Here is a 17,713-nt window from a genome sequence, read left to right on the forward strand (position 1 = left end):
GTATTTTTATGATATAGATTGGGAAGTAAAGATTGCTAATAAAAGATAGATGGGAAACTTATATGATAAAAGATAGACCCGGGGGGCCATAGGTTTCACTAGTGGCTTCTCTCAAGATAGCATAAGTATTACGGTGGGTGAACAAATTACGGTCGAGCAATTGATAGAAAAGTGCATAGTTATGAGATTATCTAGGCATGATCATGTATATAGGCATCATGTCCGCAACAAGTAGACCGACACCTGCCTGCATCTACTACTATTACTCCACACATCGACTGACTCATGCCTGCATCAAGAGTATTAAGTTCATAAGAACAGAGTAACACATTAAGCAAGATGACATGACGTAGAGGGATAAACTCAATATGATATAAACCCCATCTTTTTATCCTCGATGGCAACAATACAATACGTGCCTTGCTGCCCCTGCTGTCATTGGGATATGAGACACCGCAAGATTGAACCCAAATCTAAGCACTTCTCCTGTTGCAAGAAAGATAAATCTAGTAGGCCAAACCAAACTGATAATTGGAAGAGACTTGCAAATATAACCAATCATACATAAAAGAATTCAGAGGAGATTCAAATATTTCTCATAGATAAACTTGATCATAAACCCACAATTCATCGAATCTTGACAAACACACCGCAAAAAGAGTTACATCGAATAGATCTCCAAGAAGATCGAGGAGAACTTTGTATTGAGATTCAAAGAGAAGGAAGAAGCCATCTAGCTAATAACTATGGACCCGAAGGTCTGTGGTAAACTACTCACAACTCATTGGAGAGGCGTTGGAGATGATGTAGAGGCCCTCCATGGTCGATTCCCCCTCCGGTGGAGCGCCGGCGAAGGCTCCAAGATGGGATCTCACGGATACAGAAGGTTGCGGCGGTGGAAATGGTTTTTCGTGGTGCTCCTGGATGTTTTCAGGGTACGTGGATATATATATAGGCGAAGGAGGTAGGTCGGTTGAGCCAAGAGGGGGCCACGAGGGTGGTGGCACGCCCACCCCCCTAGGGTGCGCCCTCCTGCCTCGTGGCTTCCTCGTATGCTGCTTGACATCCACTCCAAGTCTCCTGGATTGCGTTTGTTCCAAAAAGATCGCTCCTGAAGGTTTCATTCCGTTTGGACTCCGTTTGATATTCCTTTTCTTCGAAACACTGAAATAGGTAAGAAAACAGCAATTCAGGCTGGGCCTCCGGTTAGTACGTTAGTCCCAAAAATGATATGAAAGTGTAAAGTAAAGCCCATAAACATCCAAAATAGGTAATATAATAGCATGGAACAATCAAAAATTATAGATACGTTGGAGACGCATCACTCCTCCGCTCTAGATCGTCGCAGTGCTTAGGTGAAGCCCTGCGGGATTGCTTCACCATTGCCGTCACCATGCCGTTATGCTGACGGAACTCATCTACTACCTCGCCCCGCTTGCTGGGTCATGATGGTGAGGACAACACCGAGCTGAACATGTGCAGAACGTGGAGGTATCGTGCATTCGGTACTTGATCGGGCGGATCGTGAAGGTGTATGATTACATCAACCGTGTTGAATAAACGCTTCCGCTTACGGTCTACGAGGGTACATAGACACACTCTTCCCTCGTTGCTATGCATCTCCATGGATAGATCTGTGCGTGTGCATAGAATTGTTTTTGCTTTCCATGCAACGTTCCCCAACACCCTGGTGGGTTGTGCCCACCTCAGTGGCCTCCGGCACCGCCTCTTCTCCCTATAAATTCCCAAATATTCCAAAACCCCTGGGGGTAACTCTAGATCAGAAGTTCCACCGCCGCAAGCCTCTGTAGCCAGGACAAACCAATCTAGACCCCTTTCCAGCACTCCGCCGGAGGGGGAGATCATCACCGGTGGCCATCTTCATCATCCCGTTAGCCACCATGATGAGGAGGGAGTAGTCCACCCTCGGGGCTAAGGGTTTGTACTAGTAGCTATGTGTTTAATCTCTCTGTTGTGTTCTTGAGATGGCACAATCTTAATGTATCGCGGGCTTTGTTAATATAGCTGGATCATATGGTGTTTCTCCCTCTCTACCTTGTTGTGCTGAATTGAGTTTTCCCTTTAAGATATCGGATTGAATACTTTTATGGATTTGAGAGCACTTGATATATGTCTTGCGTATGAATACCCGTGGTGACAATGTGGGTATTATATTGATTCACTTGGTATATATTTTGGCACTCAAATCGTGGATTCCCGAGGTGACATTGGGGCAATCTATGCATAGGGGTTGATGCATGTTCTCATCTTTGTTTCTCCCGTCGAAATCTTGGGGCACTCTTTGAGATTCTTTGTGTTGGATTGAGTATTATGTATCTGAATTTGCTTTGGTGTTATTTTAGTACGAACTCTTGGATAGATCAATCGGAAAGAATAGCTTTGAGGTGGTTTTGTACCCTACAAACAATTTCTTCTTATGTTCTCCACTAGAAAGGAACTTCGGGGTGATTCTTTAACGCACGTTGAGGGATGGTTATATGATCCAATTATATTAGAATTGTTGAGAGATTGCACTAGCGAAATTACAGACCCTAGGCCTCATTTTCAAGCATTGCAATACCCTTTGTGCTCACTTTTATCATTCGCTACCTTGCTGTTTTATTCATTCAGATTATAAAAATATATTTCTACAATCCATATTACACTTTTATCAACATCTCTTCGCCGAACTAGTGCACCTATACAATTTGCCATTGTATTGGGTGTGTTGGGGATACAAGAGACTCTTGGTTATTTGTTGCAGGGTTGTTTGAGAGAGACCATCTTCATCCTATGCCTCCCATAGATTGATAAACCTTAGGTCATCCACTTGAGGGAAATTTTCTACTGTCCTACAAAACTCTTTGCTTGGAGGCCCAACACGAGTCTACAAGAACAAGTTGTGTAATAGACATCACACGTTCAGTGGGAGGAGACGTTCCCGTCGACTACGAGGCGCATATGAGCGCTTGAGTCTGTACTGTGTTCAAAGAAAATTTATGGAATGATTTGTGCCCTTGCCTTATTGCACTATCTCCGTTCTGAAAGACTTGAAGTTCTAGATTTGTTCTAAGTCAACATTCTTTAAGTTTGACCAACTTTATAGAGTCGAACATGAAAGTCATTTTCTTGGTACAACAGCTTATGGATAGACATAAAGAGCAAAAGAAGGATCTGCATATGGTGTCCAGGTCATGATGGCTTCCCGTTTGATTTCTACCAAGATTTCTGGGACATGGTGAAGTGGGATATAATAGATTTGGTTGATGAATTTCCTAGGGGAACTTTAGACATTTGTAGATTAAACTATGGGATAATTATTTTGGTTCCTAAGACTGCTGATACTAAACAAATTCAGAAGTTTAGACCCATCTGTTTGTTGAAAGTGAGTTTCAAAATTATAACTAAAGTGCTCACGAATAGATTGGGTAAATGTGTCTCCCCAGTCATATCTCCAACTCAGACAACATTCGTTAAAAGGATATATATTATGGAGGGGTTCATGACCCTACATGAAGCACTGAATACCATTCATGCTAAAAACAAAATGCATTGACTTTTTAAGGTGGATTTTGAGAAATCCTATGATAAAATTAAGTGGCCATTTGTGATTAAAATGTTGAAACTTAAAGGATTTCTAGATAAGTGGTGTGACTGGGTGATGATGACTATGAGAGTGCGGCATGTAGGAGTTAGAGTAAATGATAAGATTGGACCCTATTTTAAAACTTTCAAAGGGCTGAGACAGGGGGATGCAATGCCTCCTTTATTGTTTGATCTCGTAGTTGATGCTCTTCATGTCATACTAAAGAATGCTAGAGAGAATGATATAGTTAAAGGGATACTAGGTGATCATAATACTGAAGGGATTAATAAGTTACAGTATTTTGATGACACCGTTTTTTGCTGCAAGATGACATTGAAAGTGCCAAAAACATGAAGTTCATTTTATGTACTTTTGAATAGATGTCAGGTTTGAAAATTAATTTTCACAAAAGTGACTTCTCCTTTTTGGGAAAGCTAATGAAAAAAGGACTTATATCAGGAAATCTTCACATGTGAAATGGGGGAATTGCCCATGAAATATTTGGGTTTGCCTGGGTTTGCTTGTTTATGATAATAGGATCATAAACAAACACTAGAATGGGTTGATAGAGAATATTGAAAAGAGATGCAGCTGCTGGCAAGGTAGGTTTCTAGGGTCAATGGCATGTAGGATTACTTTGGTACATGCATGCTTAACTAAATATGCCCCTCTTTATGATGTCATTTTATCACTTGCCAGTGGGTGTGAGAAAGAAAGCTGACTTTTATAGGGCAAGATTAGTTTGGTAGGAAGATGAAGATAAGAAAAAATATCACCTTGTTAAGTGGAAAGAATGTCGTCTTCCTAAGGATTTTGGGGGACTGGATATCATGAACAAAGCTTTGCTTGTAAAGTGGTTTTGGAAAATGCAGACTAAAGAAGGATTGTTGCAACCTGTCATGTTTGACAAATATATACCTGATGGTTGTATTTCCAGGATTCAGAAAAACATGAAGATTCCCAATTCTGGGTTAGTTTGTTAAAAGTTAAAATATATTTTATAAATTTGCTAGGAAAAAACTAGGGGATGGTACTAGTACTAGATTTTGGGAAGATGTTTGGGTGGATGATCATGCTTTAAAAGATGATTACCCCTGATTGTATAATTTGTGCTTTGATCAAAATATTACTATAGCGAAGCCTATTTCAAAAGGGTGCCAATGGTTCGAGTTTTGAAGAACATTATATGGGGAAACTCTGGAGCTTTGGAATAATCTCAAATACAGATGTGAAGAAATTGAGATGGTTGTGCATAGAGACAAAGTGGAATGGACTCTTAGTGGGGACAAAAAGTTTTTAGTTAAGTCTTTATAAAGGAAACTGGTTATTGTAACTACAATTTCCCAGAAAAAAAATTGTGGAAAGTGAAGGGGCCTCAAAAATTAAAGTGTTTATTTGGTTAATAAATAAGAGAATTGTTTTAATTAAGGATTCATTGCTGAAAAAAGGGATGGAAATGTCCTAAAGAATGTGTATTTTGTGGTAAATATGAACAAATTGATCATTTGTTATTTTCTTGCTCTACAACTTCACTGTTATGGAGCTTGTTGAGATGTACTATTGATCTGAGATCCACTCTTGCATCTGTAGAATATATTTTTTGGGAGATGAATCAAAACCTTTAGAAAAAACAGAACAAAAAGGGACAAATGCATTTTTACCTGTAGTTGGAACAGATACGTCTCCAACGTATCTATAATTTTTTATTGTTCCATGATGTTATCTTATCATTCTTGGATGTTTTACAATCATTTTATAGCAACTTCATATCATTTTTTGGGACTAACCTATTGACATAGTGCCTAGTGCTAGTTGTTGTTTTTTGCTTGTTTTTCACTTCGCAGAAAATCAATACCTAATGGAGCCCAAACGCAGCAAAACATTTTGGAGAATTTTTTGGACCACAAGACACACGATGGGCCAAGGAAGTACCAGAGGGGGGCTCCGAACCCACCTGGGCGCGCCTGGCTGGTGGGTTGTGCCCACCTCGGCCGCCTCCCGCACCGCCTCTTTGCTCTATAAATACCTCGAAAATCCAAAAACCCTAGCGGAGTCGACGAAACACAATTCCAGTCGCCGCAAGTTCTAGAAACCACATATCCAATCTAGACACCATCACGGAGGGGTTCACCATCCTCATTGGTACCTCTCCAATGATGCGTCAGTAGTTCATTGTAGACCTACGGGTTCGTAGTAGGTAGCTATATGGACTCCTCTCTCTCTCTTTTGATTCTCAATACAATGGTCTGTTGGAGATCTATTTTATGTAACTCTTTTTGCGGTGTATTTGTTGGGATCCGATGAACTTTGAGTTTATGATCAGATCTATTTTATCCATGAAAGATATTTGAGTTTTGATCTCTTATATGCATGATTGCTTATAGCCTCGTACTTCTTCTTAGAATCTTTGGTTTAGTTAGGCCGACTAGATCGATGTTTCTTGCCACAGGAGGAGGTGCTTTGTGATGGGTTCGATCTTACAGTGCTCAATCCCAGTGACAGAAGGGGACATGACACGTATGTATCGTTGCTATTAAGGATAACAAGATGGGGTCTATTCCTGCATGAATAGATCTTGTCAACATCATGTCATCGTTCTTATTGCATTACTCCATTTTTCCATGAACTTAATACACTAGATGCATGCTGGATAGCGGTCGATGTGTGGAGTAATAGTAGTAGATGCAGGCAGGAGTCGGTCTACTAATCTTAGACGTGATGCCTATATAATGATCATTACCTTGATATCGTCATAATTATTTGAAGTTCTATCAATTGCCCAACAGTAATTTGTTTTCCCGTTGTATGCTATTTTCTCGAGAGAAGCCGCTAGTGAAATCTACGACCCCAAGGTCTATTCTTCCTCATATTTGCTCTTTGATCTATTATTTGCCACTTTTATTTTTAGACCTATATTTCCAAAAACCCGAAAATACCTCGCTGAGTTTTATTTGCTTCTATTTGCATTTATCCAATCTACCACAATTTTATCCCATCAACTTGACAATTTCTAGCACCGTTACCCGAAAGGGATTGACAACCCCTTTAACACGTCGGGTTGCAAGTATTTTGTTCTTCGTGTGCAGGTACTATTTACATAGTGTTGCTTAGTTCTCCTACTCGTTCGATAAACTTGGTTTCATCATTGAGGGAAATACCTACTGTAGTTGTGCTGCATCATTCCTTCCTCTTTGGGGAAATACCGACGTAGTTCAAGCGACATCAAAAGGAATTTCTGGCGCTGTTACCAGGGAGACATCATCAACATCTATCAGGTTCCTAATCACAAATCTCATCTCTTTGCAATTTATATTATTTGTCATTTGCCTCTTCTTTTCATCTCCCCCACTTCATGAAAAATTGCCTTTTATGTTCCCTTCTTTCCGTTTGCCGTTTTCTCATTTGATCATTTGTTTGCTTGTGTTGCCATGTGCCTTCTATATGCTTGCATCTTTGATTGCTAAAAATCTATTTATATGGATCCCCATCCACTTGCTAATCTTTTTAAAAGATACAATCATGATGAACCAATTGCTAGTGAGTTGAGTGCACTAGATTATCTTTATAAAGTTTTCCTTGAGATTCGTGAATCTAAAAATTGTGATGAAGAAATTTATGAAATGATTCATGATAGCTCCTGGAATGAAAAGCATCATTGCAATGATTTTACTATAAATTCTATTAATGTCCATTGTGCTAATAATATGCAAAACCCCAAGCTTGGTGATGCTAATTTTGCTATGTCCACTACTTGTTCCAGTGATCATGATTGGGTGATAATGATTCTTATGATCTTGAAAATTTATTTATGCCTCATGATGAAAATGCTATTGATAATAATGTTTCCAATAATACTGAAAGTGGGTTTGGAAGAGTGTCAACTATAGGAAATAAGAATCCCACATACCCGGAGAGTGTTCAATCTTATGAAAAAATTGACAAAAGTGGGTTCGGAGAGGTCATGACTTTAATTGATGTTAATCCCACTATCTTGGAAGATTCTAAGACTTTTATGCATGAGGATCATGAAAAGAAAATTTTATATGATTGCTATATTGTTGAATTTGAGTATTATCCTACATGTAATTATTATGAGAGAGGAAAATATGGTTGTAGAAATTTTCATGTTACTAAATTACCTATCATTATGTTGATATTTTCAATGTTTTATTCCTTTCCTTTGCATATGCTACGTGTTTTTTTTGATAATTTGTTTGCTTATAAAATGCCTATGCATAGGAAGTATGTTAGACTTAAATGTGTTTGTCACATGTTTTATGATGCTCTCTTTGCATTGCAATTATTATCTTTCATGAGAGCATCAATAAAAGCTTATGCCTAGCTAGGGGCGTAAAACCATAGCGCTTGTTGGGCGGCAACCCAATGAATAAAATTTATTTTTACCTTATTATTTCTCTTCTTGAGTGTTTGCGCAATTATGCTACTTTTATGATTGGTATTTTTATGTTTTAATTAAGTTTTGTTCCAAGTGAAGCCTTTGGGATTATGTTTGGTGATAGTTGATTTGATCTTGTTGGGAAACAGAAACTTTTGCGTCCAGTAAAATAATTTTCAAAAATCACATACGTGACGGAAGTTTCTGAACATTTGACACAAGATTGATATACAAATTTCCCAGGTTGTCCTAATTTCTTAGAATTTTTGGAGTTACAGAAGTATATGAAGTTCCCTGATTACTACAGATTGTTCTCTTTTTGAGAGATTCTATTTTCTTTGCATTTTGTGCTTATTTTGATGAATCTATGGACTTTATCGGGGTTATGAGCCATAGTAAAGTTGGAATACAGTAGATATAATGCAAAAATAAAATATGAATGGTTTTGCAATAGCACGTATAGTAGTGATTTTCTTTGTTATACTAACGGATCTCACGAAGGTTTTGTTAAGTTTTGTGTGATTGAAGTTTTCAAGTTTTGGGTGAGATCATGATGGATGAAGGAATAAGGAGTAAGAAGAGACTAAGCTTGGGGATGCCCATGGCACCCCAAGTTATTATACAAAGAGGAACAAGCAGCTAAGCTTGGGGATGCCCCGAGTGGCATCCCCTCTTTCTTCTAACGACCATTGGTATTTTACTTGGAGCTATATTTTTATTCATCACATATCCTGAGTTTTGCTTGGAGCGTCTTGTATTATATGAGTCTTTGCTTGTTTTGCTTTTTGATTTATGTCAAGTATCCTTGATGAACACACCTATTTGAGAGACCCAAAATTATGTTATGATTTGTTATAATTGCTCTATGTGCTTCACTTAAATTCTTTATGAGCTATGGAATTGCTCTGTGCTTCACTTATATCTTTTTGAGCATGGTGTGCTTTAATAATTTTGAAGACATGCTCTCATGCTTCACTTAGATTTATTTGAGAGTTAGTAACTTTGAACAAATTCTCTCATGCTTCACTTATATTATTTTGAGAGACAAAAATATTTATGCTCATGTTCTTCACTTAAATTTGTTTGAGCTATCAAAAGCAACATATGAAACTAGTCCCAAAGTGATAGATATTCAAGAGGGATATAATAAAAACTTTCATGAAGATCATTGGACAAAATAAACTTGATTCTTTGTAATAGTTTTGCGATATGATGATAATGATATGTGAGTCATGTTGATGAGTAATTATGCTTTAGTAATAATATTTGTGTTAAGGTTAGTGATTCCCTATGCAAGCACGAAAATCAATAGTTATGCAATGAAATTACATCATACTTGTGGTGCACTAGTTATTTATGCTTAATGCTCGCATATGCGATTTTTCATTTCTTGGTTGGATGCTTCTCAATCCTTTTGCTAGCCTTCACTTGTACCAAGTAGGAATACTACTTGTGCGTTCAAAATCCTGAAACCCAGTTTTGCCATATGAGTCCACCATACTTACCTATATGCGGTATTTCCGTGCCATTCTAAGCAAATTTGTATGTTCCATCTCTAATCTTCAAAATAAATTTCATTTTTGTGTGCTCGTACTGTTGGGGAACATTGTAATTTCAAAAAAAATCATACGCACACGCAAGATCATGGTGATGCATAGCAACGAGAGGGGAGAGTGTTGTCCACGTACCCTCATAGACCAAAAATTGAAGCATTAGCACAACGCAGTTGATGTAGTCATACGTCTTCATGATCCGACCGATCCAAGTACCGAACGTACTGCACCTCCGAGTTGAGCACACGTTCAGCTCGATGACGTCCCATGAACTCTGATCTAGTAGAGCTTTGTGGGAGAGTTCCGTCAGCACGATGGCATGATGACGGTGTTGATGATGCTACCGACACAGGGCTTCGCCTAAGCACCGCTATGATATTACCGAGATGGAATATGGTGGAGGGGGCACCGCACACGGCTGGGAGAGATCAACAGACAACTTGTGTGTCTAGAGGTGCCACCCTGCCCCCGTATATAAAGGAGCAAGGGGGGAGAGGCGGCCGGCCAAGGAGGACGCGCCAAGGGGGGAGTCCTACTCCCACCAGGAGTAGGACTCCTCATTTCCTTGTTGGAGTAGGAGAAGGGAAGGAAGGGAGAGAGGAGGAGAAGGAAAGAAGGGGGGCACCCCCTCCTCCTTGTCCAATTCGGACTAGAGGGGGAGGGGGCGTGCGGCCGCCCTGGCCGCCCCTCCTCTTCTCCCACCAAGGCCCATTAGGCCCAATATACTCCTCGGGGGGTTTCGGTAACCCCCCGGTACTCCAGTAAATGTCTGAAACCTCCCGAAACACTTTCGATGTTCGAACATAGTCATCCAATATATCGATCTTTACGTCTCGACCATTTCGAGACTCCTCGTCATGTCCGTGATCATAGCCGAATCTCTGAACTACCTTTGGTACATCAAAACACAAAAACTCATAATACCGATCGTCACCGAACTTTAAGCGTGCGGACCCTACGGGTTCGAGAACTATGTAGACATGACCGACACACGTCTCCGGTCAATAACCAATAGCGGAACCTGGATGCTCATATTGGTTCCCACATATTCTACAAAGATCTTTATCGGTCAAACCGCATAACTACATACGTTGTTCCCTTTGTCATCGGTATGTTACTTGCCCGAGATTTGATCGTCGGTATCTCAATACCTAGTTCAATCTCGTTACCGGAAAGTCTCTTTACTCGTTATGTAATGTATCATACCGCAACTAACTCATTAGTCACATTGCTTGCAAGGCTTATAGTGATGTGCATTACCGAGAGGGCCCAGAGATACCTCTCCGACAATTGGAGTGACAAATCCTATTCTCGAAATACGTCAACTCAACAATTACCTTCGGAGACACCTGTAGAGCACCTTTATAATCACCCAGTTACGTTGTGACGTTTGGTAGCACACAAAGTGTTCCTCCGATAAGCGGGAGTTACATAATCTCATAGTCATAGGAACATGTATAAGTCATGAAGAAAGTAATAGCATCATACTAAATGATCAAGTGCTAAGCTAACGGAATGGGTCAAGTCAATCACATCATTCTTCTAATGATGTGATCTCATTGATCAAATGATAACTCATATCTATGGTTAGGAAACTAAACCATCTTTGATCAATGAGCTAGTCAAGTAGAGGCATACTAGTGACAATATGTTTGTCTATGTATTCACACATGTATTATGTTTCCGGTTAATACAATTCTAGCATGAATAATAAACATTTATCATGTTATGAGGAAATAAATAATAACTTTATTATTGCCTCTAGGGCATATTTCCTTCAGTCTCCCACTTGCACTAGAGTCAATAATCTAGATTACACAGTAATGATTCTAACACCCATGGAGTCTTGGTGTTGATCATTTTTTGCTCATGGAAGAGGCTTAGTCAACGGGTCTGCAACATTCAGATCCGTATGTATCTTGCAAATCTCTATGTCTCCCACCTAGACTTGATCCCGGATGGAATTGAAGCGTCTCCTGATGTGTTTGGTTCTCTTGTGAAATCTGGATTCCTTTGCCAAGGCAATTGCACCAGTATTGTCACAAAAGATTTTCATTGGACCCGATGCACTAGGTATGACACCTAGATCGGATATGAACTCCTTCATCTAGACTCCTTCATTTGCTGCTTCCGAAGCAGCTATGTACTCCGCTTCACACGTAGATCCCACCACGACGTACTACAAAAAAATACACTTCTGTGATGATACGTGTTTGTCATAGTAGGTCACATTTTTTGTCATGCATGTACATCCATGACAAATTTATGATAGAATCAAGATAGTCATACCTGTGCTGTCATAGAAGTGTTCGATGACAATACCAAAATTATCATCACGGAAGTGTCCACTTCCATGACGATAAATCGCGCGTCACAGAAGTGCTTTCGTCAAGGGTGACCGACACGTGGCATCCACCGTAACGGAATGCCATTAAGCTATCGGGTCGGGTTTTGGATCCGTTAACCCGTTAATAGCCCCAACCAATGGGGATTTTCCACGTGTAAAATCATCATTGGCTGGAGGAAACACGTGTCAGCTCATCATTGGGACAGATGTCATCCACTCATTGGACAGAAGGCGCCTATGATACATTGACACGTGGCACGGCCAATCAACTTTAAGTGGGCCGGCCCAACTAAAGGCCCACAAAAATTTGCAGCCCATAATGGGTCGGCCCAGTTAAAGGCCCACGAGATTTTGCGGACTATAATGGGCTGGCCCAGCTAAAGGCCCACAAGATTTCGCGGGCCATAATAGGCCGGCCCAGGTAAAGGCCCACAGGATTTTTGTGTGCCATAATGGGCCGGCCCAGGTAAAGGCCCACAAAATTCTTGCGGATCATAATGGGCCGGCCCAGCTAAAGGCCCACGAAATTTCACCAACATTAATGGGTTGGCCCAGCTGTAGGCCCACAAGACTTTGAGGACCCTAGTAGGCCGGCCCATTAACTAGCTGCCATGTTTTGGGCCAAATGCTGGCCCATAATTGATCCGGTCCATTAATGGCCTGCCACGTTCCGGGCCTAATAATGGCCCATATAAGATCCGGCCCGTTAAAAGCCTCCCACTTTCTGGGCCAAATCATGGCCCAGATCAAGTCCGGCCCTTTAAGAGGCTTTGGGCTCAATTATGGCCCATATCAGATTTGGCCCATTGACTGGACGCTATGCTTTTGGGCCCACTTGCTAAAGGCCCATTTAGTAATTCGGCCTGATATTAGTTTTGGCCTGTTAAGGGCCCATTTAACATTTCGGCCCTATATTAATTTCGGCCTGTTAAAAGCCCGTCATATAGTTGGGCCTAACTATGACCCGGTTTGCATCCGGCCTGCTTGCAGCCGATATCTGATTGGGCCAAACAAGGACCGAGACAACTTTGGCCTGTTAAAAGCCCGTGAATTGATTCGCACAATCATGGGCCGGGGTCCATTTCAGGCTGCCGCCGGCCCGTGAGCTATTTGGCATGTTTCAGGCCCAGCCTACTTCTCAACATCCTAAAAGCCCATTGAGTTTTCTTGCGAAAAGAGGGCCGGGGGTTACTTGGCCTATTAAAGGCCCGAATCTACTAGTGGGCCAGTTTGACGGGGCCCATGATGCAGATCATACATCGTGATTGCATGACGGCCCGATTATGTACCGTAATTTTACGGTTTGGCCGGTTTACTACGAAGACAGGATATATATACAGTAAAATAACTGCAGCATCGTGAATAAGAAAAAACCTAGACTATACAATAAAGAAATTACGGCATATTACATCCACTGGGCATCAAAGTTCGCCACAATGATAATAAAGCACAAGCAGACAGCAGATTACATACACTGGGCATCAAAGATCGCCACCAGTGCAAATAAACACACCGACAAAATAATATACAAAACCGACAACACTTCAATAGAGTTCAAGAAAGGTTAGCCCTGCTGGGGAGCTGCAGCGCAAGCAGCTGAGCAAGATGATGAGACTGCGCTTGTTCAACACTTATATCTTCCTCACTCTGAAAGACAAACAAGCAGACAGATGACAGGTTTTGCACATAAAAGTGTCAGTGCTGACAATTCATCACATTTCTTACTAGCGAATAAAGTGACACAGTTTAAAATTGCATTAACACAATATGGTATTTTTCAGGTCAAGACATGGCAGGAATTGACATTGTGAAGGAGTTGGCAGCTTCACGACACCACTGGATTACAGATCAAGAACTCATAAGTATCAATGGTTAGTGTGTTGTCAATTTATCCCATTTCAGATTGGCAAATAAAGAGGCGGTTTAAATAATAGTAGAATGATATGACATTGTTCATAGTTAAGACATTGCAGAATATGACATTGTGATGTAGTGGGTAGGTTCACCACACCACTGGATTACGGATGAAGAACAGAAGCATACATGCAGTGCAAAAGAAGATCACTTGCTTTGTATAGTTTAATTTACATGGTATGAAGAAGGAACTTGGTTGTACAACTGAAAACTTAAATTGAGAAGGACAAACTTTTGTTTATGAACTACATAATAAACTATAAACATGCAATTTGATGCAAACACCAAAAATAAACAGCTGTTGCAGTCATACCTAACCAAATATACACAACAAAGTTTGAAGGCTTGAGAAGGACAAACTTACATTACTGGTGAAGACAGGCTGTATAAAGCCCTTGTCCATGCTGATGGGGGGAGCAATTCAAGAAGTTTAGCACATAATGTTCTTCATAAGCATTGCCTTTATTCTACATTTTGTTTAGAGTAAATATAGATGTGATAATATATGAAAACATGGAGAATATTTAAGATAAGATGAAGAGTGATGCTACATAACCAAGTAGCTATAAATGTATGTGCAGTGATACAGGCAAAAGGCACAGCCAAGAGCAATGCACAACTAAACTTCTTCAGTACCAACCTTATGGTAAGAGTAAATATAGATCTGATGTGTAGAAAATGGAGGGCAAAAGAAAATAAGCTGCAGAGTGATGGTACATGAACAACTACCTGTCAATATAAGTACACTGATAAAGGACAGCATGTACTTACAAGAACAATGCAGAGCTAAAAAAATTCATTGGCATTGGATATATTCTACACTAATGTAACCATTCATACAGATCAGATAATTTGGAGTGAACAATTGATAAGCAAGCTATCATGCATACTGCTGTCACATAATGAACCAGGTATGTATGCAAGTACAGTGATACAGGACAACAGGTACTAACAAGACCAAAGCAGCGGGCAGGATATTTGCGATATACTGTTGTTCTTTTCAAACCGGAATTCTTCTTCGAGCTTATTTCCTGCAAAAAAGATCTGTAAGGCACATGCGGAAAAGTAGAAGTTCAAATTGTCATGTGATTTCATAGACAGTACCTCATCCTGGGAACGAGACTAGTGCATAACAAGGTTTTTCCATTCAATGTCTTCTAAATTTAGCACAGGAGACTTCACCGGAAATTCGTTTATAGACTTGCCATCAAAGTGCGATTTCCTCAGGTAACACCGATACTGCTGCAATGCTTCCTTGAAAAGCACAAGCAAGCTTTGCTCGTCATGACTATCCAGATTGACCCTCACCTAGTTACAACAATGTAATGTAAATCATTGATGTGTTCGATCAGCAGAAAACAGGAAAATAATAACCATGAATAATAGCACTTACACGTAAGTTGGACAGGAAGATGTGAAAATGGTGTTTGTCTTCACTATAATCTTCCCGTGATGGGAATATATGCACGTAGTCCCTAACAACATTGAAAGCATTGTCTTTTAAACTGGGAATAAATGGAATGGAGTTCCAATCTGCAGGAATTGGCCGTCTCTGCAGTTGGGATAGGTCTTCGGCCGGTGGACTTGTTGTACTTTTTGCCGGAGTGGGATTTTTCTGTGGTACGGCTGGTGCTATGGCAAATGAAATCGGTATACCTTTTGCTGGAGTGCAGGTCCTGTGTGGTGGGGATAGTGGTGTGGCCAATGAAGTATGGGTACAGTTTGCTGGAGTCGGTCCTATGATTTGTGTCACTGGTTGTATAGCCAATATAAGTGGGGTGTTGTCTGATTTCTCCGGCACCACCACTTTTTTCAAGGACTTTGCTGGTGCTCCTTCAGGATCGGCAATCACCCTCTTCCTTTTTGATGTCTGATGCACAAGAATAGCATTTGAGTGGAAAACATGGTATGACGACAGATGGAATATGTATTGATAATGAATGGGCATGGCATCTCGAGTTATATGATGAGTAAACTAAGCAGATGGTGGTGCAACAAAGTAGAAGAAATGCAAGACAACAGATGCAAGATACGCGCAATCAATAAAACCTTGCCAAATTAGAACAGGCACCTTGATGGGTGAACAAGACAGGCCATCTGCCTTTGACTCCTCAAGGTTAGAATAGTCATTAGAATGATATTCTGAACAATAATCAACAGGTGGGGAGCGTACGAGTTTCATTGCTTCCAGAATGGCACTCAATGCCTTGGTGTCAATTTTGTAAGTCATTGCAGTGTTCCACAATATTCTTCTGATGCGCGGATTCTGATATTCACTATAATTGCGTATAATATCTGAGAACCATGAAAACATAAATAGTTGTGAGATTATCTTTGTAATGCAGATGATATTCTAATATAGGGGCGCCCCTATAAACACTTATGTGCTATCACTGGATTCTGATGAGAGAGCTCATGTGTGCTGTAATATCATGTGTGCATTTATATAATCTGGCACAAGTACACAAAAAAATAGGCTCCAGAAGTAAGGATAGCTGGCAGATGATAGGTTCATAATATACTGTATAGATAGTTTATTGCCACACCATGATAACAAGAGCACACAGCAACTAGGCAGATCATAGTGTACATAACAGGGGTACACCATAACCATGATATATAAATTGGGAAAGTGGAACTGGCTTGAAAATACGGTGTTGTATTGCCGCTAGTATTTGAAAGCCTATCGATCACGTACAGGCCAGCACTATCAAACATGGTAAAGAAGAGCAAGCAGATTTTGGATAATGAAATGTTGGTTGCGTAGTGCCCACACATGATGAACCAGAGCGCATTAAGAATGCAACTCCCAGTTGTCTCTCGACCATTTCAGGCGGTTGGATGAAGATCCTACGTCTCCTAACCCTTCTTCTTCCTCGTCTCTAATTCTTCCCATACAGAACACCGCACGGGCCGCCGGCCGGACCACCGGCCCCCACTGCATGTGTTCCTCCGCCACCCCCACCCCCCACCCGCGTCGAGTTTTCTTCGTTTGGCGAGGCCCCACAACCACCCGAGCCCCTTGGATCGCACCGGCGAACTCCGACGAGCTCTGAAAAATTGACTGACCCAATTTTGAAATTTAGTCTACTATGATTTAACTAGTGTGGAATATAAAAGGGGAAAACCATAAGCATTGGGAGTATAGTGTTGAGCGTGCCATGGCGGATCTGAAGGTGTAAACCGGACAAAGGCAACTTCGCAACCAAGACAAGAAATCAGAGTAAAGCAGTGGCGATCTATTTTCTTGCTGCGATAAATAAGTTGAGCAGATACGAAAGAGTACTGCCTCTGGTGCGGCGCCATGTATGCATCTGGTGAGAATTTGACGGTGCTGCGGTAGCGATGGCTGTCAGCGGCGTGGAAGTAGATCTAGGAGGGTAGACAGTGGTGGCGGGGCGCGGTGGACAAGACGGCCGTAGGAGCGGCGCCGGCAAGGTGGACGACGGCGGGGATGAAGCGAGAGGATGGGATGCAAGGATCCCGGTCCGAAGGCATGGATGAGAGAGGTCGATCTCTTGTAATGGATGGCGGCATCGGGGTATCAGCTCCGGCAGGGTGGAGGAGGACGGCGGTGGATGGGGTGGCGGACGGCAGCGGACGAAGGTGGGTGGGGTGGAGAGGGTGTTTTGGCGCCCATGGAGTACGAATGGGGAAAAGGGAGGTAGAGAGGAAGGGGGAACCATGTATTCAGGGCGCGCTTGTCTCAAATGCGAGGAAATTTACAAACTTATCCCCCGTTTCAGATTTCTACTACATCACAGCAACATTAGTCGGTTGGGGATAGGACAGTAATCTCGCATACACCGAATATTTGCCGACGAGAGTTTGTTTTTGGCGCCCACCGTGTATGAATATGAATCAGGGAGGGAGTCGATTTCGATCGAGGGCACACTGTGTTTTGGCGCCCACCGTGT

This window comes from Triticum aestivum, chromosome 5B, assembly GCF_018294505.1.
Source record: "Triticum aestivum cultivar Chinese Spring chromosome 5B, IWGSC CS RefSeq v2.1, whole genome shotgun sequence".
Taxonomy (NCBI): domain Eukaryota; kingdom Viridiplantae; phylum Streptophyta; class Magnoliopsida; order Poales; family Poaceae; genus Triticum; species Triticum aestivum.